Raw genomic sequence first — 24,906 nt, forward strand, 5'->3', positions numbered from 1 at the left:
CTCCAGCCAGACCTGCACCTCCAGATCAGAGGCATTTGGGCAGCAGTCTTGTTGCTGAGCCTCCAGGAAAGTAGGTCCACAATTCCAAAGCAGGCCTTGCAGACATAAAGAGTTATTCTGCCATAAGAGGGTTCCATGGCCAAATGAACTCGGCGACACTAGTTTGAACAAAGCTCATTGGGTTTACTTCCCACAGGACTTCCCAGAACCTGGATCTGCTAATGGGCCTCGTCAATCTCCAAGAGGACATAGAATAGTGTATTTCCCTACCTCCTCTGACCACTAGAGCCCTTCAATCCATGTCCTTTCCTTTGGAGTACTTACTTCTTTTGGTTCTGCCTTTCAGTGGTATGTCAACCCCCTTAATAATTACAGCCTGCTGTAGGTGTGCTGGGGTGGGAGGAGCAACTTAAGGCCACAACCTTAAAGGGAAACCAGGCCCCCTGGGAGAATGTCATGCTGGCAGCAGTAGCTGGAGACAGGCCCTTGAGGGAAAGGTAGAACTCAAGGAACCAGAGACAGGACTACCTGGGGAGTCTCCTTCATTGCATCTGCTCCTCCTGTCCCAGCACCCCTTCTCCAGCCTTCTGGTATCAGACCTCAATCAGGTCAGTCCTGAGGTGTGCTCACCAAACGTCGTATCTCCTAAACTGGGGGTCACTTGGCCAGCAGCACAAGTGTGCAGTCGTGGAGGCTACCTCCTTGCTCTAGCCCACTTGTGCACACTTTCCCTTCATTGTGGAAGGCCCTGCTGTGAGGAGCCACGCTTCAGAGAAGCCCTCACCTTTGCCATTTCGGAGGTATTTGCATATTTAAACTTAGCTGGAACCGCGGACTGAGAGCCTTTGCCCCACAAGCAAAGCAGCAGCTGGAAGGAAGGAGAGGCGGTCCTTGCAGGTGCTCTCAAAAGCCCTCTTCACAGGCGACCAATGGTATTCAAGCCACTAACACAGCCCTTCTCAACTTGACTGTACATAAGACACACTTGAGAACCTTTAAAAACGACCTCTGACCCTGTAACCACCTCGAATTAAATTAGAATCTCTGGTCCCAAGCATCAGTAATTTGTGAAATCTCCCCAAGTGATTCTAATGTGCTGCCAGGGAGGCAAACTGCTGCTAGAGCCCAGCTCCTCAAAGTGCAGCCTGGGACCAGCAGCCCCCAGGTGTGGTTGGAAACGCCCCCAGGCCTACTGAATCAGAGCCTGCATTTTAATGACCCCCCCCCATGACTCATATTCACGTTAGAGTTCTAGGGCCTTGTTACCATCACCTGTGTCAGCATCCAGCTGCAGTGGCAAGCGTGCTGGGCCACGATTTAACCCTTTCTTGCCCCTTCCTACTGATCACTCCGGAAAGCTCGCTGGCCCTCGCTCTGTGTCTTGGCTTCCTTATCTGTTGTAAGGAACATGGCTGTGCTTTGGTCAAGGATAGGCCAAGGTGGGATATTTACATCCCACGTGACTCAGCATAGACCGCAGGCGTATAACTCCACTTGTTATCACAGCCATGTAGCTATAGCATGGGAACGTCATCACTTGGCTCTATGCCACTGTTGTCTGTAAAAGGTACAATTGCCCTGTTGACACTGTGCAGGTGCGCTGGTTCCCAGAGAAAGAGAGAGAGCCAGAGATGTCCGTTTTTGCAGACGGACGGGGAAAGCCAGGACACAGCTTGGCCCCCTAGTACCCAGAGAGTGAAAGAGTTAAGCTGCCGACCCTGAAGGCAGGGGAGAGCTGGTCACGCAGCTGTATGTGGGAGCTGCCAGCTCAAGCAGCCCAGACAAGGCAGACAGTGTGAGAAATCTGTTGATGTGAGCTGCTGCTGAATAAAATCTGCCTACAGTCCCCTGAATGTTCTTTTTGCTCATTCACCCACTCCTTCTGGACCTCAACCTGACCTTCGGCATAGTCGTGAATCTGACATCTGTAATATGTAGACGTTGGACAAAGTGAGTCCTAGCTCTGCCGTCACCGCCACCATCATCATCACCTCTCATTGAGGGCCTACTATGTGCAGCCAGGCTCTGAACTAGGTCTGTCCATGCTCTGCCTGAGTCTCTTCAGCTGTCCAGTGGGGACACAGGCATGCCTTGCTCAGCACTGTCCTCGTGCACAGAGCTCATGGCACTGAGGCTGAACCATGCAGCGTGAACTATGCACCTCCCAGCCTGGCTCTTCTCCCTTCGCTACATCTTTCATTCCTCTCTTTAACATCTTGTGCTTCTACTGAAGGTCTTTGTTTCCCAGCAAATATTTTGCAAAGGACAAACAAACAGAGCATTATTTTATGGTTTAAAGGGGTGACTACGACAGCGTAAGGGCTATGAGTTTCAAGTGGATGTGGGAGCGTGCTCTAGGTCTCACATCCACTTGAGACCCACCTCCCTGCCTTTAGCCCCATAGGAAAGAATGGTGGGAAGAGGGGATGGCCAACAATCCCCTAATGGTATGCCAATCGTGAGCAATAAGTGACGATGTCAGGACAGAGCCGCACAGAGGTCCCGATATAAAGATCTCAGTAGCCCTGATTCATGTAAAGCCCCCTCCCCCAGCATCCTTCAATAAGTAGGATAAGTTTATAATAACCCAGACCCCAAGGTGGTCATGCAAGCTGGTTGGAGACAGTTGCCCTTTTCTGCCCTACATCCAATCCAGCTTCCATAGGATTGAAGATTCCTTCTCTAGAACTCTTTATGGGCACATTTTAGGCTGAAAAGGCCACCCACTTTTTTCCACCTCCCTGATAGTCAAGGTGCCAGCTATGATCCAGGCCTTACTTATCAGGGATCTGGGCAGGAGGGTTATTAATTCTGGAGTAAGTAATATAAAAGAGCAGGCACAGAGGAGGCCCCTTAGGCCCACAAGGTGGCTGAGGGGGCAACAGGATGACAGTTTGCAGCGACAGGTCATCTGGCGTTGACAGGTATCCAACATGGGAGGTGGCCAGGCTGCCCATGTCAAGATCCAGTGTCTGAAGCTGTGTGGTCCTCACCTCCTCATTCCTGGGGAGTGATTTGTGCTTCTGGCTGCCTTCTCTTCCCTTGGTTCCCACCTGATTTCTGAGCTTCATGCTTCAAATTTAAGGCAATTTCGTGAGCTACCCACCCCCCCAAATACTTACTAGATTACTTTTTCTGCTTAAATCTGCTGAAACGAAGACTCTGACGGAAGCACACATTAACTGAGAAAGTGTACGAGAAAGCACTTTGTAAAGTACACAGAAAATGTTTGTTGTCAATATCCAAGATCTCCCTCTAGGCAGAAAATCTTCACAGACACCTGCCCTCTCCACTTGGCCCTGGTAGCTCCACAGAAACCCTCCTCCACCCTCTGGGTCTGCAGGGCCAGACCCCACAGATCTGTCCACTCTACTCTATTAATAAATACAATGTGATTGCTACTAGCGGCATGGCTTGCAGTAAGCTCTGCAAGTCTCAGGAAGGGTGAGGGACTTGGCCCTGTCTCATGGAGCAGAGCTGGAGCTAGGACCCAGGCTTGCCATCCCTGGCACCAGTCCACCCTGAGGGGCCTCGACACAGACCTTGCACCAGGCAAGGCTTCAGCTTGTGGCAGGTTTAATAGCAGCATAAAAATTATATGGTCTTTTGAATCACATTAGAGTTAATGTGCCGCAATGGTAACTACCACATCAAAGTGGGTTTCACATTTCCACCTTCATGCACCATCAAGCACGTATCATCTTAAAATAAACCAGCCAGGTCCTTGGAAGCTGTGCCATGTAGTCCAGGGCCTGAAAAGCCTGGAAATTTTGTGGCAGAGTGAGGGGAAGCCCAGATATGCCACTTCTAGCAATTATCCTTATAGATTTATTCCCACACACGCATGACCTGAGCATATACAGTTATTCATTGCCACAGGGAACATAGGGAAACAGTCTATGTATCCATCAGTGGGGGACTGGGTAATGCTCACATAGCAATAGATTATCAACTGGAGTATCAATGGATGTTTCTGCTGCTTAATACAAATATGGTCAGGCTGTCTTTGGCTGATATGGAAAGACCTTGGAATATATTGTGAGGTGAAAACAGCAAGTTACAAAACTAGGTATAGTAGCCGTCATTTATGCAGACAAGAAGGGGAAAAGAAAATATATGACTGTACATATATCTCTGGAGAATACAAAAGACTGAAAGCTGAAATATTGGTGGTTTCTGGAGAGCTAAACCAGGTGGTTGAGAGACAGGAGTGGGAGGGAGAATTTTCACAGAATATCCTTTTGTTCCTTTTGAATCTGGAACTATGAGAATGTAATACCTGTTCAAATAAAAATAAACGCATGTGATCATTTTGTGGGGTGTTTTTGGGGTTTGGTTTTGTTTTTGCAAACGACATTTTAAAAAATAAAAAGTAAGAACAAAAAGACATGGATTTCAGATGGCCAGATTTCAGCCCTCAGTTTGAGGGATATTTGGGGAACTGGGGACCCACTTGGATTTGCAGGCTGCTGTCTTGTCAGCCAATGGGAAGGTCAAGAGGGAGAGTCCTTTCCAGAGCCAGGGGAGCCCCTTACACACCCAATTCCAGGTGGGCCAGAACCACCGGTGGGGCACTCAACTGATCGGCACCCTGCCCCAGAGGAAGAAGGGCTTCCACACACAGAGCCCTACAGGAAGCAGATGGAGGCACAGGAGCCCCCCTGCTAGGAGGACCATGCCGGTGACCCTCTCCTGTTTACACAGCTGCACAGGGCATGGCCAGTTCTCTATGATCAGCAAGATAACCAGGAAGGCACTGGCCAGAAAATATCACCACACCTAATACTCTACCATGTGGGTGACGTCCTCTTTGGTTAGGGTGTTCCCCTGTCCTGAGATCCACTTTCAAAATATACACCCCTTGGCCATGGATGAAGGTGTATCCCACATACTTTCTCTCCCAGTAGCTTATTAAATCTTTTCTCCCAGACAGGAGGAGTCCAGGTAACATGATAGCCCCTGCAGTGGGTTGAATCGTGGTCCTTCCAAAAATTATATCCATTCAGAACCTCAGAATGTGATCGCATTTAGAAAAAGGGTCTCTGCAGATGCAGTAAGGATCTCAAGGTGGGAACAGCCTGGATTTGAGTCGGTTCTAAATCCAATGACAGACGGGTGCAGTGGCTCACACCTGTAATCCAGCACTTTGTGAGGCTGAGGCGGGGGGATCACCTGAGGACAGGAGCTTGAGACCAGCCTGGCCAACATGGCAAAACCCCGTTTCTACCAAAAACACAAAAATTAGCTGGGCATGGTGGCATGCGCCTGTAATCCCAGCTACTTGGGAGGCTGAGGCAGGAGAATCTCTTGAACCCGGGAGGCAGAGGTTGCAGTGAGCCGACATCACACCACTGCACTCCAGCCTGGGGGATAGGGCGAGACTCTGTCTCAAAAAAAGAAAAAAAAAAGACACAGAGAGAGAGAGACAGGAAAGGAGACACAGAGAGTAAAGGCATGTGATGCTGGAGGAGACTGGAATGATGTACCTACAGGCTAGGGAGCCCCAAGGATTGGTGGAGCCACCAGGAGCTAGAAGACGGGCGTGGAAAGAACCAGACCTGCAGACACCTTAATTTTGAACCTCTGGTCTCCACGGCTGAGAGAAAATAAGTTTCTGTCGTTGTGAGCCACCTAATCTGTGGTATTTTGTTATGGCAGCCCCAAAACCTTTGCTGAGGAAGAAGAGGGGACTTGGGGCACTGAGGGTCACTTCAAGGACTTCATAGATCAATTAAGGGCTGCACCTGCTAACTTGTGGCCCTGGGAAGGGAGAATAGGGTGTCCTGTTTGGTTGGAGAGAAATGCCCAGAGAAGGCTGGGCCACACTTGTGGTCTGGGGCGGCTCCTTCCCAGTTCCCTGCGCAAGAGCCTTCCCTGCAGTTGCCTAGGGAATGTTTTTCTCCACCAGGGAAGGTGTGCGTTTTTCTGCACCAAGAAAGGTGTGCGGCCCCGTCGCTAGGAAACAGGGAGCCGGGCCTGTGGGCTCCCAGCCTGGAGCAAGGCAGATGGTGACAAGATTAAATAGTGCCTTTCATTTCAACATAGGAAATGTTTTCAATTCTCCTCTCTTCATGTCTCTAAAAAAAGGCAAGTGCGGAAACGTCCCACTGGAAATTTATTAACAAAAGCCCAGGCAGCCCAAAAAAGCCAACTTTTTTCTTTTCACACATCTCTCCAACCAGCCTACAGGCACTTTGAGTGGAGGACCTTGCCCCATTGCCACGACACTCCAGGCACCCCAGGGAGCCTCAGCCAATCCTCACAGCTACTCACAGAGGTAAGGCTTATTGCTATCCCATTTCATAGATGAGGAGACCAACACCTGCAGAACAAAGTAATTGGTTGGCAAGTTGGGAAGCTGGGATTTCAACCCATGCACAACAGTGCTATCCTTTGCTATACATGCCCTCATGATAATGTTTGTGAAAGTATTGGAAATGACAAGGACAGTACAAATCCAGAATCTCATCATGGTTAACAGGTCTTAGTCCATTCAGGCTGCTGTAACAGAATTCCACAGCCTGGGTAGCTTAGAAACAATAAAATTGATTTCTCACAGTTCTAGGGGTTGCGAAGTCCAAGATCAAGGCACCAGCATATTCAGTGTCTGGTGAGGGCCTGTAACCTAGTTCATAGATGGCTGTCTTTTCACTGTGTCCTCACATGGTGGAGGGAGGTGAGGGAGCTCTCTGGGGTCTCTTCTATAGGGCCACCAATGTCATTCACGAGGGCTTTGCCCTCATGACCTAATCACCTCCCAAAGGCCTCACCTCAACAGCATCACCTTGGGGATTAAGTTTCAACATGTGAATTTGTGGGGGACACAAACAAAAATTCAGTCTATAGCGTAACACAGGACAGTGAAGGGTGAGCACAGTGAAGAGGAGACAGCTTTGTTTTCATTGCAAATTAATTTCTGGCAAGGAACTGAGTGGGCCAGGAGAGATTAGACAGATGTGAAGATTAAGACACTGCAGGTCAGAGCCCACCAGTTGGGTCAGTGTCGCCTGACTAGGTCATTTCTGGTACAGCTTCAGGCCCCACATGACCCAGTCTCCCAAGCTGCGCAGCCAATAGCAGTAACTGCCCAGAGCTAGCCAGGGCAAACACACTCCCTGGCACAGTCTTCTGACTATTGTGTGCTTGTAGTAGAGTAGAGTGAAAAAGAACATTTCAGATCCCTAAGACACCTGCAGTCAGGTGCCCAGATTGAAGCTGGGTCATTGGGAGAAAGGTGGGCAAAGACTCAGAAAGGGGGGAAGATTTGTGTTAGGTTTGAGATCCATCAGGTTGGAAGGTTAGAGGGAGGAGGAGCTGGGCAGACATGTTCACAGATATGCCCTATTCTTCCCCAAACCTTACCTCCATCAGTCCTAAAATAAGTACTATCTACAAGTGAATCACTCAAATAACAATAATCCCTTTGGTGTTTAAAACTTCTCTCCTATCCAAGTGGTTTCATAGCCATTGTCTCATGTGATGCTCAGCTCAGTTCCAGGAGGTGAACACAGCAAGTGCTACTCCTCCATTTTGACCATGGAGAAAGTAAGTTTCAATCCATCTTATCCCAGCCTCCTGGTCCCAGTCTTTTGGGGGTAGTGTCAATTCTTCCTTTGTGGTAACACTTAAAACTCTGCCTCCTTTTCCATTCTTTTTCTTTTTCCTTTTTGAGACAGAGTCTAACTTTGTCACCAAAGTTAGCTGACATAATCTCAGCTCACTGCAACCTCCACCTTCCAGGTTGAAGCGATTCTCATGCCTCAGGCTCCCTAGTAGCTGGAACTACAGGCACCCACCACCACGCTCAGCTGATTTTTGTAGTTTTAGTAGAGATGGGGTTTCAACGTGTTGGCCAGGCTGGTCTTGAATTCCTGGCCTTGAGTGACCAGCCCGCCTCAGCCTCCCGAAGTGCTGGGATTACAGGCACGAGCCACCACGCCCCGCTCCTTTTCCATTCTTAATTCCAGTATCTTAATTCAGCTTCTCATAAGGTCAAGGCTCATGCCTCTGTCTTTAGTCTCTCCCCAGGCTGAGGTGTCTACATGCTGTCCCTAGATTATGCTTCCTGAAGCACCACTTTCATCATCATGAGCATTGTAGCACTCATCATTGATCCTTAACAACCCATCAAATCTGCATGCCACTGCCTGGCTTCCAAAGCCCTCTTAACTTTGATGTCACCGAACTCCATTGTGTTATTACCTTTACTTTACTACATGCACTTGCTGCCATTCCACTCTCCTCTCTGATTAACAATTCACGATGCCCGTTGCTGCCTCTATGCCTTTGCTCATGCTGTGCTCCCTCCTGGCCTGACTTCCCTTCATCCATGGACAACTCTCCAGTTGCTATTTATCCTTCAGGATACAGAGCAAGTCAATCTCTTTCATTAAACCAATCCTAGTTATCCCAGAGACTGTTCCCTCCTCTGAATTCATACTTACATACAGAGCATGACACCTGGGCCCTTGGTAGCCAGCTTCTAGGATGGCCCCCCAGTGATCCTCACCTCATGGTCCTCATACCACTGTATAGGCCTCTCCCTCACTGAGTAAAGTCTACCTGTGTAACCAACAGGACGTTGCAGAAATGACATAGTGCGAATTGAATTCCAAGGCTAGGTCATACAAGACATTGTGATTTCTAGTTTGTGCTCTCTTGGATTGCCTGCTCTGGAGGAATATAGCCACCATGTCAGGAGGACACTTAGCCCTATGGAGTTCTTGTGGTGATGAACTGAGGCTGCTAGGCAGCAACCAGCACTAACTTGGCAGACATGTGAGTGACCATTTTGGAAGTGGATGTTCCCCACCCCCAACGTGATGCCTTCTGCTATGTTATGATGCAGCAAGAAGGCACTTGCCAGATGTAAGCCCCTTAACCTTGGACTTCCCAGCCTCCAGAACTGTATTATAATAAATCTCTGTTCTTTATAAATTACCCAGTCTCAGGCATTCTGTTACAGTAGCACAAAATGGACTAAGACATACCCCTTCCTATGACCAATAACCCCACCTCTACTTCTCAGCAACTCCCACTGGTTCCATGGTCCTGTTAACATCTGCTTAGCAGCTGTCCCTGACTTCTGTGTGCCCCACGAGGCAGGTAAGAATATCCATTGTTAGGCCAGGCATGGTGGCTCATGCCTGTAATCCCAACGCTTTGGGAGGCCGAGGCAGGTGGATCACATGAGGTCAGGAGTTCAAGACCAGCCTGACCAACATGGTGAAACCCCATCTCTACTAAAAATACAAAATCAGCCGGGTGTGGTGGCACAGGCCTGTAATCCCAGCTACTTGGGAAGCTGAGGTAGCAGAATCACCTGAACCCAGAAGGTAGACGTTGCAGTGAGCCAAGATCATGTCATTGCACTCCAGCCTAGGCAACAAGAGTGAAACTCCATCTCAAAAAGAAAAAAAAACACAAAAAAAGAATATCCATTGTTGCTCACTGCTGTGTGGCCAAGGCTAAGCCCAATGCCTGGGGCAGAGTAGGTGCTCAATTAATACTGGATGAATGAATGCACAGTGATTAAGTGGCTATATATCTTCTCTGGGCTTCTGAAAGCTAGGAAGTTCAAGAGTGAGGGGCTGTCATCTGGCAAGGGCCTTCTTTCTGCACCATCCCATGGTGAAAAGCAGAACGTCAAGAGAAGGCAAGAGAGTGAACCCCTAGACTCAAGCCCTTTTTATTTATTTATTTATTTTTAAATTTTATTTATTTATTTATTTTGAGATGGAGTCTCGCTCTGTCGCCCAGGCTGGAGTGCAGTGGCGCGATCTTGGCTCACCGCACGCTCTGCCTCCCAGGTTCACGCCATTCTCCTGCCTCAGCCTCCTGAGTAGCTGGGACTACAGGCGCCTGCCACCACGCCCGGCTAATTCTTTGTATTTTTAGTAGAGATGGGGTTTCACTGTGTTAGCCAGGATGGTCTTGATCTCCTGACCTCATGATCTGTCTGCCTCGGCTTCCCAAAGTGCTGGGATTACAGGCATGAGCCACTGCGCCCGGCCTATTTACTTTTATTTATTTTTTTTCTGTTATTATTTTTTGAGATGGAGTCTTGCTCTGTCGCTCAGGCTGGAATGCAAAGGCGTGATCTTGGCTCACTGCAACCTCTGCTTCCCAGGTTCAAGCAATTCTCCTGTCTCAACCTCCTGAGCAGCTGGGATTACAGGCGTCTGCCACCAGCCTGGCTAATTTTTGTATTTTTAGTAGAGACAGAGTTTCACCATGTTGGCCAGGCTGGTCTCGAACTCCTGATCTCAAGTGATCTGCCTGCCTCAGCCTCCCAAAGTGCTGGGATTATAGGCGTGAGCTACCGCACAGCTCAAGACCTTTTTATAATCAACATTAATCCATTCATGAGAAACCCTCACGACCTAAACACATCCCCCTTAGGCCCCACCTCCCAACACTGCTCCATTGGGGATTAAGTTTCCAACATACGATTTTTGGGAGACACATTCAAACCATAGCGTTTCTGCAGGCCTTTACAAAGCCAGTAGGTCCAGTGCACGGTGCCCATAAAAAGGCACAGTGATACCTGAGGCAGCTTTTCCAAAGCCATCCAGGGTAGAGGGGGAGGCATCTGGCCATGGGAACTTCCATGTTGCCACAAAAGCCCTTGGGAGTCATCCTGACATGCTGCAGTGGTGAGTACGTAGTGCTGGGCTCAGCATGGCAGATATCCACCTGCCACCTGGGCACTAAATATAGCCCATATCAAAGTCTTCTTTGCCTGGAACCTTCAGAGTTGGCTTATTTGGCTGGAATTGCTACAGAGAGAAGCTCTGTTAAAACAAATTGAGAACTGGCTTCTCCCCATAATTCTAGGATGCTGAGATTCATAATCAGACAATGGATCTTTCCTGCCAGCAACACAACATTGCTGGCCTTAGTCACTGATGAATCCTCCAGGTTGGTTCTTTCAGGTCTTGAGGAGAGGCCTGGTGTAGGTGTCCAGAGAATACTCGCATTTTCCAGTGTCCCAACAAAGTAGGATTTTTCTCCCCAGTGTTCTGTTCCTTAGTTATGGACTGACTGTGTCCTCCCACTGGGATACATATGTTGAAGCCCTAACCCCCAGTGTGACTGTAATTGGAGATAGGGCCTCTAAGGAAGTAATTAAGGTTAAATGAGGTTCTAAGGGTGGGGCTGTGATCTGATAGGATTCGTGTCCTTATGAGACCAGAGAGTTCACTCTATCTCCTCACTTGCCCAAGAAAGAGGCTATATGAGCACACAACATGATGGTGGCTGCCTACAAGTGAAGAGGAGAGGCCTCATCATAATAAATACTACCTTGCTGGCACCTTGGCCTTGGACTTCTGGCCTCCATAACTGTGAGAAGTAAATTTCTGTTGGTTAAGCCACCAGACTGTGGTATTTTGTTATGTCTGAGCTGACAAAAATACTTAGCACCTTGCTTCTCTGGTCTTTGAACCAGCATTACCAAGCCCAACTCCGGGCTTACCCAACCAGAGTCTGCGTCGCAACAAGATGGCCAGATGATTCAGAAGCACTGCTTATGAAAAGGTGTTGGGCTCCTGGGAGGGACTGATTGGGCTAGCAGTCATTTACTGTTCAATGTGAATCAGGGAGCCTAAGCGGAGGTGCTAAACACTTCAGGCTGGGAAAAGAGAACACTGTAGAACTAAAAATAGCTGGCCTTTCTGCTTTGCTAAAGAGGAGTCTTGCATGACTCGACTTATGGGTAGTCCAGGGCTCTGAACTCAGTTGGTCTAGCTGTGTATATATGGTGGTGGGGAAGTCTTTTAATGTCCTTCAGTTGATATAGGGATATGATTTGGCCCAAAGGAGGGGTAGTGATGCATTCTGCATTGTTGAAGAACTGATAACAGATTTAGACTTCTCTACTTTTCATGTCCACATGCCTTGGGTGACTGTTGGCTTTGGAGAATTTAATTCCATTTACCAACTCTAATCAACTGGTAATGGCCACTTGGAATGCTGCGCTGAGAAAGAGTCTAAGGCCTCCACTGGTATCAGTGAAAAATAGGACCTTGATGAATTAGCAATGTTGGCCAAGAGCATGGGATGAGGGTAGGGGGACTACCTGGTATCTGTTAATTCCACTCTGAGGCAAAAGGCACTTAAAATTGGTACATGAAATAATTAACCAAGTAATTAGTTCTGATTCTGCCTTCTATTATCATTTATTTATTTGCCATTTTTTTTGTCATCTATTTATATAAATAACATTCCCTGACTTTACTCATTAAGGAAAAATAAGCAAAAATAACTAGAAAAAATTGTGGAAAAGAAGAGTAAGTAGAGGGAATTAGCCTAACCAGAGAGTACCATAATTCACTGATTCTGTTTCCTGTTTGTTGTTGTTGTTGTTGTTTTTACAATTAAACATCTCTGAAATTGAGGTGTGTCTTACATCCCTGTCATTGAGGTGACAGTCATGACGCAGTTGTCCTCACCTGTCCATATACACAGCACTAGCCAGGATTGTTGGAAGCCTGGAAGAAGGCCTGGAGACAATAGTAGGGCACTCTTTTAAAAAATGCTGTACCATCAAATGAGCACTCTTGAAGGCACAGAGAACAATGTTGTTTGGAAAAACAAGAACATCAATGGTCAGAATCAAAATAAGATTCAGAAGAGATAAGCTCCGAATATGAAGAAATTTTAGGACTACCGTCAATTCCAATTTTGCTTATATTTTTAAGTTTTTGTTTTTTGTTTTTAGCAGAGCCTTGCTCTGTCACCCAGGCTGGAATGCAGTGGTGCAATCTCAGCTTGCTGCAACCTCCGCCTCCCACACTCAAGCGGTCTTCATGCCTCAGCCTCAGCTGGGATTGCAGGTGCGCACCACCAGCCAGGCTAATTTTTCTATTTTCAGTAGATTACATCTGGGATTACAGGTGTGAGTCACCGTGTCCAGCTTCATTTTGCTTACATGTTTAAATGTATGTCCAAGTGTCATATGTGATCAACTTCTATGTCTACATAAGTCTAAAGCTTATGTAAGTCTTATAGAAGTTTAAGTCTATAGGTTTATATACAGTTATTCAAAGAAGATGCATTGGTAGAGACAGGAGTCCTGCTGTGTGTTCAAGGAACAGAAGGAAGACCAGAGTGCCCAGCAAGAGTGGATTCATGGAAGAGGATAAAGATCCAAGAGTTAGCTGGGGACTATGTCAGCTAGGCTTTTGGAGCTTCTGTGGGACTTTGGGAACCACTGCAGGTTTTGCACAGAAGAGGACATGATCAGACTTGCATTTTAAAAGCATTGCTCTGGCTGATGAGGTGAGAGTGGACCTGGGGTCAGGGGGTGAAATCAGGGATGCCATGGAAAGATGGGTTAGGAAGCTATTTCCATAGCCCAGGGAGAGACAAATGATGGGACAGGGAGCTGGTTCAACTCTGGGTCTATTTGAGAATGGAGCTGACAGGACTTAATAGGCGTGGATGTCACAAAGAAGAGAGGAGTCGGCTGCGTACAGTGGCTCACGCCTGTAATCCCAACACATTGGAAGCCTAAGACTGGCTGATCACCTGAGGTCAGGAGTTCAAGACCAGCCTGGCCAACATGGCGAAACCCCGTCTCTACTAAAAATACAAAAATTAGCCGGGCGTGGTGGCAGGTGCCTGTAATCCCAGCTACTCAGGAGGCTGAGGCAGGAGAATCGCTTGAACCTGGGAGGTGGAGGTTGCAGTGAGCCAAGACTGCGCCATTGCACTCCAGCCTGGGTGACAAGAGCGAAACTCCATTTCAAAAAAAAAAAAAAAAAAAGAGAGAGAGGCGTCATCAAAGACATGGAGTTTTGACATGAGCTATAGAGAGAATGGAGCTACTGTTTCCTGAGAATGTTGTGGCGGCAGCAGGTTCTGGGGAGCAGCAGGAGTTTGGGTTAGGAAGTGTTATTTTCAAAATGCAGATTAAGCTTCCAAGTGGAGCCCCTGAGAGGACAGTGGCTCCATGAGTCTGTAGTTCAGGAGAGGGTGCCAGGCTAGAGATACAAATGCCACATTAGTTTCAGCCCAAGCTGATATGGAAGCCCTGAAGCTGATGAAATCAGCATGGGACAGAGAAGGAAAATGTGTCATGATAGAACAGGAGGGGATGCCACGACAAAGAGGAGGGGAGGGGAAGGCAGGAGGTGCCAGAAAAGGAGGCTGAGAAGGAGTGGCCAGAGACATAGGGGAGATAAAGCGAGAGATCCATGGACCAGAACAGAAATCCCAGAAATAGGCCCAAATGCAGAAGTTATAGGAATGTAATGTGCACGAAAGGCAGCATTTCAAACCAGGAAGGAAAGAGGAATGATTCAATATATGGGGTTGCCCTCTGAGAAAAAAATGAAGTTGGATTAGTATACGTTTCGAATGTGTCCAGTATCCAAATGTATAAATAAACAAAATTTAAAAGCACGTACTAGAAGAAACCATAAGGAAATGAATTTTAGTAATCTTTTGTTGGTGTAAAACAACCTAGAAAGCTATAAAACAGTGGTACATGTGATTACATAACAAAGACTATCTGCGTGGCAAACTATCTTCAAAAAAGTCAATAGACAAGTGACAATTGGGAAAAATATTTATGACTCATATAGGGCTATGTGCCATCACATTTAGAGGTTCTAAATCAACAATGATCATGAGAATAACAACAATAAAAGAACAACAAGCCAATAAAAACATGGGTAAAGACTGTGCACCAGCCACTCAAGGAAAGAGAAATACAACCAGTTTTAAGTCTCTGAAAAGATGCTCAAACTCACTCACAGTAAGAGAAATGCAAATTAAAACTACACAAGAAAGCAGCTTTCACCAACGAGTTTTTTTTGTTTTTTTTTTTTTGTTTTTTTTTTTTAAAGAAGGGAAACCACTCAGGCTGCATCTTCTCCTTCTTACTCTGCTGGAGGAAAATGAACGCCCATCAATGCCAAATGGCAATTGCAAAGCAACACCAAGACCAGCTTCACATTCGGGAGAGAAGGTGCCTCCTCCTGGGGGTTTCCGGTGCTCTACCTGCGCAGAGAAACTTCTCTAGTTTCTTCTAGAACTTCTACAGAAATGATCCCTGAAAGTACAGTCTTCAACTGAAGTGTTTTTTAAAAAAATTAAAGTCTAATAAAACATTGTGTTGAGGAGAGTAAGGCTTCTCGTTCAATCCAGGTGGGGGCTTATGTAAATTGTAAAATCACTGTGGAGGGCAATTTGGGCAACATCCATCAAAATTATAAATGGGCCAGGTGAGATGGCTCACACTTGCAATCCCAGCACTTTGTGTTTTTCTTTCTTTCTTTCTTTTCTTTTCTTTTTTTTTTTTTTTTTTTGAGACAGAATCTTGCTTTGTCACCCAGGCTGGAGTGCAGTGGTGAGATCTCAGCTCACTGCAACCTCCCCTCCCAGGTTCAAGCTATTCTTGTGCCTCAGCCTCCCAAGTAGCTGGGATTACAGGCACATGCCACTGTGCCTGGCTTTTTTATATTTTTAATAGAGACAGGTTTCACCACATTGACCAGACTGCTCTCGAACTCCTGGTTTCAAGTGATCCGCCCACCTCAGCCTCCCAAAATGCTGGAATTACAGCCTTGAACAACCTGCCTGGCCTAATCCCTGCACCTTGGGAGACCAAAACCAGAGGATATCTTGAGCCCAGCAGTTTGAGACCAGTGTGGGCAACACAGAGAGACCCCCATCTCCACAAAAAATTTAAAAATTAGCTGAGCATGATGGTGCATGCCTGTGGTCCCAGCTATTTGGGAGACTGAGGAGGGAGGATCTCTTGAGAGTTTGAGGAAGCAGTGAGCCATGATTGTGCCACTGCATTCCAGCCTGGGCAACAGAGAAAGACCCTGTCTCCAGAAACAAAACAAAATTACAAATGCACAGGCCTTTTGATGCAGCATTTCTCCTTCTAGTAATTTACCTATCCAGGTAAGGAAGTGACACATGTATCAGGTTATTTGTTTTAGGATTTTGTTTGTTTTTAATAAATTCTATTTTGAAAAATCTGAAACTTACAGAAAAGTTGCAAGTATGGTACAAATAACTTTTTTTTCCTGAATTATTTGAGAGTAAATTGCTGACTTCATACCCCTCACTGGGTAAATACTTTAGTGTATATTTCTTCCAAATAAGGATATTCTCCTTTACAATCAAAGCACAGCCATTAAAATCAGGAAACTAACAAATACAGTAAAGGAGAAAACTAGAATAAAACCTGGGGTGTTGAATTGGAATTGGGGCTACGGGTGTGAACTCATGATTTCCCATATGCAGTGAGATAGAAATAAATGTAGATATAAATGTGTGTGTGCACATGTGTGTTCCCCAGCTCCGTCCCCTGAGAACACCTGGAAACAGTGACACCCTAACAGCAGTGAGCACATCTAGGGACCAGGTCCTGGTTTTTGAATACCATTTTTCATAAAAGGAATGAGAGCTCCTTGGAGAAACGGCTGTTTCTAGGGCTGGATCAAGACAAGTATAAGGTGAGCCCAGAATCTTTCTTCAAGATTATGATGATGTTTTGAAGCTATTACTAGTTCATTCAGTTCTTCATCAGTATTAAAATTATTTTTCCCAGCACTTTGGGAAGCCGAGTTGGGAGGATCGCTTGAGTCCAGGAGTTTGAGACCAGCCTGGGCAACACAGCAAGAACCCCTCTCTTTAAAAAATATAAAATAAATAAAATACACTGTTGTTTAAAAATAACAACACTTAACCATAAACTTAGTGTTTACTATGTGTTAGGCACTTTTTGACATTATTTTGATTAATCCTTACAATAACTTTAAGAAGTAGATTATCCTACCTTATATGTAAAACTGAGGCTTACCAGTAACTTGACCTAGTGTAGTTGACCCATCTTGGGTTCCCCACCTGCCTCACGCTGATTTCCCTTTCCTGGCTCTATAGTCCATCCTCCGGCGCCCCTGGCAGCCTGCCCTGTACCATGTAACTGTACCCTGTAGCCCTAGCTGGTTGGCCAACGAAGGAATTTTTTTTTTTGAGGCAGAGTTTTGTTCTTGTTGCTCAGGCTGGAGTGCAGTGGCAAAATCTCAGCTCACTGCAACCTCCACCTTTCGGGTTCAGGTGATTCTCCTGCCTCAGCACCCCCGAGTAGTTGGGATTACAGGCACCCGCCACCATGCCCGACTAATTTTTGTATTTTTATTAGAGATGGGGTTTCACCATGTTGGCCAGGCTGGTCTCGAACTCCTGACCTCAGGTCATCCACCCGCTTCGGCCTCCCAAAGTGCTGGGATTACAGGTGTGAGCCACTGTGCCTGGCCTGACCAAGGAATTTGATACTTGAACCAAGCTGGGTCAAACAGTCTTGAGACAGATGAAAATGTAAGACTTAAAACTAGAGGCTGGGCCGGGCGCGGTGGCTTACACCTGTAATCCAGCACTTTGGGAGGCTGAGGCGGGCGGATCACGAGGTCAGGAGATAGAGACCATCCTCGCTAACACGGTGAAACCCCGTCTCTACTAAAAATACAAAAAATTAGCCCGGCGAGGTGGCGGGCGCCTGTAATCCCAGCTACGCAGGAGGCTGAGGCAGGAGAATGGCGTGAACCCTGGGGGGCGGAGCCTGCAGTGAGCCGAGATCGCGCCGCTGCACTCCAGCCTGGGAGACAGCGAGACTCCGTCTCAAAAAAAAAAAAAAAAAACAAACAAACAAAAAAACCTAGAGGCTGGGCACAGTGGCTCACGCCTGTAATCCCAGCACTTTGGGAGGCCAAAGCGGGTGGATCACCTGAGGTCAGGAGTTCGAGACCAGCCTGACCAACATGGTGAAACCCCGTCTCTACTAAAAATACAAAATTAACCGGGCGTGGTGGTGCATGCCTGTAATCCCAGCTACTCAGGAGGCTGAAGCAAGAGAATTGCTTGAACCCAGGAGGTGAAGGTTGCGGTGAGCCGAGATTGTTTCATTGCACTTCAGCCTCGGCAACAAGAGCGAACCTCTGTCTCAAAAAAAAAAAAAAAAAAAAAAAAAAAAAGACTTTTAAGAATGAGAGAGAGACACAGAAATCATTAAGGTTGAGAAAGGTTAGTAGCAACACTCTGGAAAAAAGGCTGCTGACTCCTACTGCTGAGTCATGGTTGTCAACCCTTCCATGTGATCTGTAATAGTTAGTTTTATGTGTTAACTTGACTGGGCTATGATATAGCTGGTAAAACATTATTTCTGGGTGTGTCTGTGAGAGTGTTTCCAGAAGAGATTAGCATTTGAATTGGTAGACTGACTAAGGAAGAGCGTGCTTACCAATGCAGGTGGGTACAATCAAATCTGCTGAGGGCCTGAATGGAATAAAAAAGCAGGGGAAGTGTATATTTTCTTGCTGTCTGAGCTGAGACATCCAGGTTTTCTTGCTGTTGGGTATCTGTGCTCCTGGTTCTTGGACTCTCTGACTCAGACCAGATCTTATATCCTACCCATCCCCTTCACCTCCCCCCGCCACTCCCTAGTTCTCCAGCTTTGGGGTTTGGACTAGAATTGCACCACTGGCTTTCCTGGGCCTCCAGCTTACAGATGGCAGATTGTGAGATTTCTCAGCCTTCATAATTGTGTGTGCCAATCCCTCCTGTTAAATCTCTCTATCTCTCTCCCTCTCTCTATATATATATTTATAAATATATATATAAATATATATAAATATATATATAAATATATATATATATATATCTCCATCCTATGGATTCTGTTTTTCTGAAGAACTCTAATACATTCTAATAAATTCACCCTTTTTGGCTTAAGCTCACCAGAATCCATTTCTATTGTTAGTAACCAAAGTAGCCTTAATGAATAAGCAAGAATCATACATGGTAGAGATGGGATTTGAACTTTGGACTCCAAAGTCCTGTTCTTTTTCAGTATACTACACCATCACTGCTGGGAACCATTTATTCACACTAACAAGTACACATATCCAATATCCACAGCTCTCTATTCTAACAAAGCTTTTAATGGGATAATTCCAGCCCCAAATCAGTGTGGTCATCTTGTTGGAGAGATCATATGAAGAAGCCATTGGGAAAGTGAGCCCTGTGGTGACACAGAGAGGCCCAGCCATCCCACTGTCCCAGGTTAGATATTCCTGCCATGATGGCAGACCTGTGAGTGAAGCCATCTTGAATGTTTCTGCCCCAGGTGCCATCTCACCATGAACACCTGACAGGCAAGATCAGCAGAAGAACCATCCCGCTAAGCCCCAGGCAACTCACAGAATTACAAGAAATAAGATGGTTGTTGTTTTTAACCACAAGTTTTGGGATGGTTTGTTTTGCAGCAAAAGATAACTCAAATTGATGGCTTCTTTGGAAAAGTGGCATGTGAGATGAGAACAAAAAGACTGAGGGGAGGGGGCGCTGGGGGACAGCAAATCAAGGCAGAGGTGTCAGGAAGGAGCTCTGTACATTTGAGGAGCTGAAAAGGCCAGTGTGGCTCCAGTGTAGAGCAGTGGGGAGGCTGGTACCAGATGAGGGAAGAGAGATTATGCAGGACCCTGTGCATCTCAGAAGGAGCCTGGACTTTATCTAACTGCAACAGACACCACTGAAGGAATTTTTGTTTTTGAATTTTTTGTAGAGACGAAGTCTCACTATGTTGCCCAGGCTGGTCTTGAGCTCCTGGACTCAAATGATCCTCCCATCTCAACCTTCCAAAGTGCTGGTTACAGATGTGAGCCACCATGACCAGCCCATTGAAGGGTTTTAAGGAGGGGAATGACATGATCAGATGTTGAGTTTTCAGGTGTCTCTCTGGCTGTTGGATGGGAGAATGGCAGGTAACATGGAAGCAAGAAGAGTAGTTAGAGGGCATTTGTAATAGTCCCCATGAGAGGTGATGGCAGCTTCAATGAGGGTGGTGGATATGAAGGTGGAGAGGAATAGAGGAGCTCAATGAATATTTTGGAGGCAGAATAAACAGAACTTGGTGATAGATTGGATGTGAGGTGTGAATGAGAAGGAAATGCCAGGAATGACACCCAGATTCCTGACTTGACAACTGGGTGGAGGCTGGTGCCATTTACTGAGATGGGGAAAATGGTGGGAGGATAAGATTTGGGTTAGGGGGTCCAGATCAAGGGTTCACTTTTACACATATGAAGTTGGAGATGTCAGGGAGACAGCAAGTGGAGACGTGAGTAGGCAGCTGAATATCCAAGCTCTCATTTTAGAAAAGTGATCTGGGCTAGTCATATACACTTGAGAGTCATCAGCCTAAAGATGATATTTAAAGCCATGAGAAGAAATGAGATTGCCTAGAGAGAGAGGAAGAAGAGAAAACAGTCTCCGCTAACATTAATACCTGGTAGAGGAGGGAACCCTGGCAAACTCTGAACATCATAGGACTTCCCTTAAGAGCCACAGGAAGCAAGTTCAAGGTGCTTCTACCTAACAGCTCTTTGGATATTTGATGACAAGGGGTGGTGTCCACCTCTAGATTACACCTTCCAAGTTCCCTCTGTCTTTCCTTGTAAGGCATAATTTAAAGTTCTTCACCATATGGGTCATTCTCCTCTTAAAGTTCCTTTCTTGAACTGAGTGTAATGCTCCAGCCCCAGGTAGAAAGGGACCAGCTGAGCCATTTATCACTATCCCTGTTTAGTGATAAATACTAAACAGGAGGCAGCATCAGGACAGGGAGGACAGATGAGCCCTGCTCGGTTGTTGCTAAGAGATTTTTCATTGCTTTTCCCATCCGTAGGAAAGGGCTAAGGATTTCAGAGAAAACCTCATAAACAATTGAATGAGCTCAGGCACTCTGTTACTGCCTGACAGCCTCAGTGGCAGAGACCTAGATTGTTTCCCAGAGGAAAAAATAAATAGTGTAAAACTCTCAAGATGCGCGTGTCAAAGGGCTGCTTGCCTGCTTTACGGTGAGAGCTCAAGATGGATGGTTTGGGAACAGCCGAAACCTATAAACACAGAGCAGAAAAGTACTCCATCTTTTGCTCATTTATTCCACGAACTTTTTCATTGCTGAGATGCCAAGGCCTAAATAAATACGCACGCTATGCCATTGTTCCGCTCTGAGTCCTGGCTGGAATAGGAGACCTACATTCTTCATTAATGCTGTTCAGTCACAGGATGAATGTTCTGCTTTGGTTACTGCTCATGGTGCCCAGAAATCTAAGGAACAAAAAACATATATGTGTGTGTCTCATGTGCACATTCACATACACACACACACACACACACACACACACACACACACACACACACCATGTACATATCCTAAGCCTTCCGGAGGTGGAGTTTGAAAACATGTGCTCAATATCACTCTGGCAAGAAAGAGTTCTTCATTTCTCACCTCTTTCTTTCCTTTCTCCTTGAAGTGGGTGAAGTATTTGCCAAGATAGAGACTTGGTCTACATAACAATGAAGAGATTCACCCAGGAGAGGCCCTTGGTGTTATTGAGACCCAGGTAGATGCTCCCACACTGAAGAGGGAGGGGGCACAGAGAGAGAAGGGAGCCCCATGAGATGATCTGGTGTCTGTTGTGTTAAAGGCTTGGCCTTTCTTCTGGCCCTAGGGAGTGTGTATCATCATTCTAGAGCAGTGATTCTCAAAATGTGGTTCCCCCAGGCATCCCAGACTCCCTGAATGAGAAAATCCAGAGGTAGGGCCCAGCAATCTGTATTTTAAGAAGCCCTGGAGGTGATTCTGATGCAGGCTCATGCTAGAGTCTAGCAGTATGACTTTCTTTCTAGCAATATACTCTACCTTTATACTCTTTCAAGTATTGTGTGCATATAATCTTATATTTGGAAAATAAGGAGAAAACGTTATTTTTGTAACACAAACTGCAGGATATTTGGGGAGGATATGAAGAGAGAAGAAAGTGGCATATTAAAATCCCAGAGATAGACTTTTGTGTTCACCAAAGTGGGGCAAGGGTTAAAAAAGATTTCAAAACACTGATTTAGAGAAAAGAAAGGTCTCTCTGAGGCAGGAGACTCAGGTCATGGGGGGTTCATGCAGCAGGATGATGGGGTTCAGAACAGACTATCCCAAATATGGCACTTTGGCATTGGAGGAAGCAGCAGAAACAAGAAAGCCTCTCTGACCCTCTTCCGTGCTTCTCTCCTAAAGCAGGCCATAAAAGAATTCCTTGATCTTGCTCTGAAGTAGGTGATAAGACCCTTACATGAGGTGCCCACCCTACACCCACAAAAAAAACTGTTCTTATCTCTGAGGACACAGGGACACAGAGAAGATTCTGAACAGGCCTTGCTAAGTTCCCGCCAGTTTATTACCATTGGAATAGTAATAAATTAGTGTATTACCCCCTTTATCCACGTCTGCATGACTGTCCACTCTTTATCAAACCTAAGCATAAAAACACACAAGTTTTCCTGTTTCTTTGGGTCTTCATTTCTGAAGGCTCCCGTGTCATGTGAAACCTAGATATTAAACAAATGTGTATGCTTTTTTCTTGTTAATCTGTCTTTTACTATGGGTGCCTCAGCCATAAACCTAGTGATGGGTGACGGAGAGAAATCCTTCCTCCTCAATAAGGGCCTGTGAGAGAAGGCCAGGAGCTCACCATGCCCCACGAAGCCAGGATTGGAACAGGCTTTTCTGAACGTCTATTGGTTTCCCAGCAGACCTCCTGAGAGAGTAGTGTGTGCATGTGGATGTGTGTATGCACCTGTGTGTGTACAGGTGGGGGGTGGACAGGAGGACAACAGGAGGCCATGGGGAACATTTCTGTCACATCACCACTACCACAAGCTCCCAGCATCTGGCTCTCAGCCCTGGGGAGAGCTGGTCTGCAATAAACCAGAGACCTTAGAATGCAAAGGGGGTTGATTTCTAGTTTCCAAGGACTCCCAAGGTCCTTCCTGTGTGGCCTCCTCATTTGCAGTGGGTCTCAAATTCAGTAGACTCCACCCCCCAGAGATTCTGATTCCATTGGCTTGCTGTGGGGCCAAGAAATCGGCCTTTTTTTTTTTGAGACAGAGTCTCTCTCTGTCCCCAGGCTGGAGTGCAGTGGTGGGATCTCGGCTTACTGAAACCTCTGCCTCCCAGGTTCAAGCAATTCTCCTGTCTCAGCCTCCTGAGTAGCTGGGGCTACAGGCGCACGCCACCACATCCGGCTAATTTTTGTATTTAGTAGAGATGGGGTTTCACCATATCGGTCAGGCCCGTCTCAGACTCCTGACCTCAGGTGATCCACCTGCCTCCGCCTCCCAAAGTGCTGGGATTACAGGTGTGAGCCACCGTGCCCAGCCAAAATCTGCATTTTAAACAAGCCTCTTCCTTCCAAGTAATTCTAATACAGAAGCTTCATGGACTACAGCAAGGATACCAAGGCAGTTTTATTTTTGGTGATGGTGATGCTTGGGGGGGGGGGGGGGGGCGTGACACTGAGGAGTAGGGAAGGGAATGTTCTTGGTCATTGGAGCCTCTGAAGGGCCTCTTCTTCCAAAGTCAACCAGTGACTAAGTAGCAGCAGTGAGGCAGAAGGGCAGCCTAGTTGAGAAGTGTCCACTGGACAGGGAGAAGCATAAGTTTGGGCAGCAAATGTCAGGTTGCTAGTTGATCCTGGGGACCCTTGCAGGTCACCTGGTCAACGTGGTTGTCAGAGGCATGCTACCTGTTCTTTCTAGAAGGGACACCTCACAAGGCCACAGAGCTACTTCTACCAGTTGAGAAAGAAGCTTGGGAGAGTCTGTAGGGCAAATGCACCCACTGAACATCTACTATTAGGTAGGAAAGGCATTCAGGCAACGGGTAGACAGCTCAGTGTAAAGGGGCACCATAAATCCTGCCAAGAGAGCCCTGTGATGACGGAGGTGTTCTGAACCTGTGCTGTCCAGTGAGGCAGCCACCAGTCACATGTGGCTCGTGAGCACTTAAAATGTGGCTAGTGTGGATGAGGAACTGGTTTTTAAACTTTATTTAATTTTAATTCATTTAAATTGAGGTTTAAATAGCCGCATATGGCTATGATTGCGGCGTTGGATAGTGAGAATCTCACGTTACCAACCACATCCCAATGCCGGAATGGAGGCAGCTCTGGGTGAAACGGCTGCTCTGTGTAGTCCTGAGGGAGGTCTGGGTGCTTTCTAAGTCAGAGGCTGGGGATTTGAGGCTTCCTGATTCCTTCCAACCTCTTCACTGCTCTGGGAGGATGTCTCCGAGTTATTTCACAGCAGCGCTCCTGCTCCAGGGCTGTCAGCCTTGTCTGGTTCAAGGTCAAGGGCCCTGTCTGTGGCTTGAATACAAGCTCAGCTCTATAGCTCTGGAAGGATTACAAGGGAAAACCAGGGGTGAAGGAGTCTCGTGTCCCTAACTTGGAGCACAGGCAAGCTTCACAATTGTCCTCTCATACTTGTCTCACATTTCCCGCTTAAAAGATAAAACATATAATAAAAGGAAGCTATTCTAAATGAGGACATTTTTAAAAAGCAAGAGCACAGATACTATAAACATCCAACTGTTGGAAAACATAGGAACCCTCAGCTAGCCAAACAGGGCTGCCCCAAATGGTCCAGCAGAATCCTTGGGAATAAAAATCCCTCCCACAGGCACCAGATAACCTTCAATTATTTTGACACATTCAGTACTTCTCTGCCAAGGTTGACAAATGACATCCAATCTCAGCTTCTGCCCAGGCTGCCCTGGGCAAGGCTGAAGGCCCGAGGCACCAGCCCCAAGCTCCAGCCCTGCCTGAGGCCAGAGCATCAATCGGGTATAGGAGCAGATCTAGGGTAGGGGGCTGGGCTGGGCTGGGTGAGGGTCATGACTCAGCTGAGAAAAAAGGGGGGCACTAACTCCAGCACCAGGAAGATCTGGAAGGGCAGGAGGAGACCAAACAGTGATGCAAGCCTCAGGCTGGCTCCCCTGAAAGTGAGTCCCAGAGGGAGGGGAAGGCATGTGGCTGTTCTAAGCCTGAGTGC

The 24,906-nt window shown here is 46.7% G+C and overlaps 1 protein-coding gene and 1 non-coding gene across 2 annotated transcripts in view; both read right to left on the reverse strand.

Annotated features, from left to right (window-relative positions):
- Nucleotides 1-24,906, reverse strand: part of MSH2 (mutS homolog 2) — a 307,179-nt gene that overhangs the window by 56,469 nt on the left and 225,804 nt on the right. The window lies entirely within an intron of this gene.
- On the reverse strand, nt 14,860-15,074 carry LOC129031030 (small nucleolar RNA U3). The gene has a single exon (XR_008500909.1). It is a non-coding gene; the product is annotated as a small nucleolar RNA U3 (small nucleolar RNA).

The sequence above is a fragment of the Pongo pygmaeus genome, chromosome 12, assembly GCF_028885625.2.
Source record: "Pongo pygmaeus isolate AG05252 chromosome 12, NHGRI_mPonPyg2-v2.0_pri, whole genome shotgun sequence".
NCBI classification, from domain to species: Eukaryota; Metazoa; Chordata; class Mammalia; order Primates; family Hominidae; genus Pongo; species Pongo pygmaeus.